The following is a 4,269-nucleotide window of genomic DNA, read 5'->3' as shown; positions in this document are numbered from 1 at the left end:
GAGGAGAAAGTGAGGTCTGCAGATGCTGGAGATCAGAACTGAAAATGTGTTGCTGGAAAAGCGCAGCAGGTCAGGCAGCATCCAAGGAGGAGGAGAATCGACGTTTCGGGCATAAGCCCTTCTTCAGGAAGGCCTCCACTGCCAGAAGGCAGTGGAGGCCCAGTCTCTGGATTCATTTAAGAAAGAGTTGGATAGAGCTCTCAAAGATAGTGGAATCAAGGGTTATGGAGATAAGGCAGGAACAGGATACTGATTAGGAATGATCAGCCATGATTATATTGAATGGCGGTGCAGACTCGAAGGGCTGAATGGCCTACTCCTGCACCTATTGTCTATTGTCTATTGTCTAAATAAAAATCTGCAATTAACAGTCTAATGATGACCATGAATCTATTGTCAATTGTTGGAAAAACCTATCTGGGTCACTAATGTCCTTTAGGGAAGGAATCTGCCATCCTCACCTATGTGTGACTCCAAACCCACAGCAATGTAGTTGCTCTTAACTGCCCTCTGGGTAATAAATGCTGGTCCAGCCAATGATGCCCTCATCCAGTGAATCATTGCGGTCCCATAAATAAAATATAAGGTTTAGGAAACAGATATCAGACAAGACACTTGAGGAGTATAAAGGAAGTGGGAAAGAAATTAAATAAATAATTAGGAGGCCTACAAGGGCCTTGAATTATCCTTGGCAAGTAGGATTAAGGAGAATCCCAAGGTATTTTATACATATATTAGGAGCAAGAGGGTAGCTGGAGAAAGAATAGATCTGCTCAAGGACAAAGGATAGAACATGGAGCCAGAGGATGTGGGTGATGTCCTGAAAGAGTACTTTGCATCAATATTCACCAAGGAGAAGGACATGGATGATGGAATCAGAAACAAAAGCAGAAATTGCCTAGTTTATGTGTTTCAGCTATCTCAGCTATTTTGCTGAGACTAAATTATTTAAACTATCATGATGAAAGAAATTATTTACTCGAATAATTATGCACTAAAGTTAGTACCCAATTATCCACAATTATATACATTTCCCTAGTGCTTGTTGATTTAATTATTGTCTGCAGCTGTCCTTTATACTCGATTTATCAGCACTATACTTAAGCTTATTAGCACTACCTTTTTGCTATATCTGCGAAAACAACACACTTCCCCATTTCTTACAATGGTTTACTTGTATTTAGATATAAAATACATCTTTTAGGGTTTGTCAGCATGACTTTATGCAGGAGAGGTCTTGTTTCAAAAATTTGATTGAGTTTTTTGAGGAAGTGACAACGTTGCTTGATGATAGCAGGGCAGTGAATTTTATCCTCATGGACTTTACTCAAGAATTTGACAAAGTCCCTCATGGTAATCTGGTCCTGAAGGTTAAGACACATGGAATCCATGGTGAGTTGGTAAAAGTTGGATACGAAATTGTCTTGTCACAGAAGACAGAGAGAAGTTGTGAAGGGGTGTGTTTCTGACTGGAGATCTGTGACCAGTGATATTCTGCAAGGATCAATGTTGGGATCTCTGTTGTTTGTAATATATATAAATTATTTAGATGAAACTGTTGCTGGTCTGACTCGTAAGTTTGCAAATGATATGAAAATTGTTGGAGTTGTGGATAGTGAGGAAGGTTGCCAAGGGATACAGTGGGATTCAGATCAGTTGGAAAGTCGGGCAGAGAAACGGCTAACAAGTGTGAGGTGATGCATTGTGGGAGGTCAAATGCATAATGAAAGGATACAGTAAATGACCAGACCCTTAGGAGCTTGGATATACAGAGGGATCCTAGGGTGCAGGTCCATAGCTCTCTGAAAGTAGCAACACCAGAGAATAAAATAGTAAGAAGGTGGATGGCATGCTTACCTTCATCAGTCAGGGCATTGAGTATAAAAGCTAGCAAGTCATGTTGCAGCTGTATAAAACTTTAGGCCACATTTGGAATATTGTACGTTGTTCTGGTCGCCAAACTACAGAAAGGATGTAGAGGCTTTGGAGAGGGTGCTACTAATAAGGCTTATCAGCATGTTGCTTGGATTGGAGTGTATTAGTGATTGGGAGAGATTGGATAAACTTGGATTGTTTTCACTACAGCATCAGAGCGTGAAGGGTAATCTGATAGAAGTATATAAAATTCTTCAAGGCATGGATAGGATGGACAGTCAGAGTCTGTTCACGAGGGTGGAAATGTCAAATGCTTGAAGGTAAAGAGGGAACTTTAAAGGAGATGTCAGGGAAAGATGTTTACAGACAAAAACAAAATCAGAAATTGCTGGGAAAACTCAGCAGGTCTGCCAGCATCTTCTTCAGAAATGAGAAAGGAAAGATTTAAAAGGGACTTGAGGCCTAACTTTTTCACACAGAATGTGGTGTGCGAATGGAACAAACTGCCAGAGAAAGTGGTAGATATAGGTATAGTTACAACATTGAAAAGGCGCTTGGACAGGTGCAAGTATAGGAAAGGTTCAGAGGGACATGAGCCAAACGTGGGTAAATGGGACTAGTTTAGTTTAGGAAACCTGGTCAACAGGGATGAGTTGGGCTGAAGGGTCTGTTTCTGTTCTGTATGATTCTACGACTAGAATGCAACTCACCACCAACTTCTCAAGGGCAACCAGGAACGGACGATGAAAGCTGGTCCAGACAACTATACCCACCTTCCATCAATGATTATAAAAATGGTTTTCAATGCATTGGTACTGGAATAGTTGATAATTATTCATCTATTCTGTATCATTTTGTTATCTTACAAAATTATCGAGTCTCTAAGAAATCACAGAAGATTCTGGGGTTATTTTGTCTGCAGCAAAAAGTGTACAAATGTGCATAAAGTCTCAGCTCATGTCACTTGGAAGGAGGAACTCCATTTGTTCTGCATTTGGACTTGTCTGTGTCTCACTGAGTCTGCGCTGTCTCCCATCTGACCAGGGGACAGTCTGCCTGTCTGTTCATCTGTCTGTCTGTCTGCCTCTCAGTCTTTCAGTTTACCTGTCTATAAATCAGTCTCTCACTCTATCTCTGAGTGTGTCAGTCTCTCGGTCCATCTATGTCAGTGAGTCAGTAAGAAATATTTCCAGTTGCTTGCTCCTGGTCCAAGCCACACTCTGATGACAGTGTTCAACTGTCTGCACTAAAAGAGCACTTTCGAATTATGCAGAAAAAACAGTAATTAGAAAATTTGAGATGGGTTTAGAGGCTTCTGTCAAACTAGGTGCTGAATGAGCAGCCTGTAATTATGGACTGTCAGGAATGTAAGAAACAGTCAGTGAGTCCTGATGGGACAATATGTTACTCACAGAGTTTGCAGTTCACCAGGAAGCAGAGACACAAGAGACTGGAATAACTTCTCCAGAAGTGGGAAAAATGCCTCACTTTCCAACATTCAATCTCACAGATTCCATCAGGATGGGCCCTGGCAATAATGCTCCAGAACTTGCCGCTCTCATTGCCAAGCTGTTCCAGTACAGTTACAACATTGGAAACTACCTGACAAGATGGAAAATGGCACAATTATATCGTGCACATAAAACAACAAGACAAATCCAACCTGGCCCATCAGCCTACTCTCAATCATCAGTAAAATGATGGAAAGTGTCATCAATAGTGCTATCAAGCAGCACCTGCTCAGTGACGCCCAGTTTGGGTTCCCCAAGGGGCACTCAGCTCCTGACCTCATCACAGCATGCGGTCAGCAGACATTCCAGAAGACAGCTCACCACCAGCTTCCTGAGGTCAAGCAGAGCTGAAAAATCAACACCGGCAAAGCCTCAGGCATCTATATCACACAAATAGATATAAACGAAAAGACAGACTCTCAAACAATTCAGATATTAAAGCTGTCCCCACTCAGACTAGTCTGCATCTCACTGAACACACACAGGATTCTAACTGAACAATCAACAAGTGGAAAAATATCCTGGGCTGATTCACCCAGGGCAGATATTACACACAGCCATACTGTGGGAGGGTCAGTGCTGAGGGAGTGCCGCACTACACACAGGATTCTAACTGAACAATCAACAAGTGGAAAAATATCCTGGGCTGATTCACCCAGGGCAGATATTACACACAGCCATACTGTGGGAGGGTCAGTGCTGAGGGAGTGCCGCACTGTCAGAGGGTCAGTGCTGAGGGAGTGGGCACTGTCAGAGGGTCAGTGCTGAGGGAGTGCCGCACTGTCAGAGGGTCAGTGCTGAGGGAGTGCCGCATTGTCGGAGGGTCAGTGCTAAGGGAGTGCCGCACTGTCAGAAGGTCAGTGCTGAGGGAGTAGGCACTGTC

The sequence above is a fragment of the Chiloscyllium plagiosum genome, chromosome 6 (genome assembly GCF_004010195.1).
Source record: "Chiloscyllium plagiosum isolate BGI_BamShark_2017 chromosome 6, ASM401019v2, whole genome shotgun sequence".
NCBI lineage: Eukaryota > Metazoa > Chordata > Chondrichthyes > Orectolobiformes > Hemiscylliidae > Chiloscyllium > Chiloscyllium plagiosum.
Note: the sequence above shows the minus strand (reverse complement) of the source record.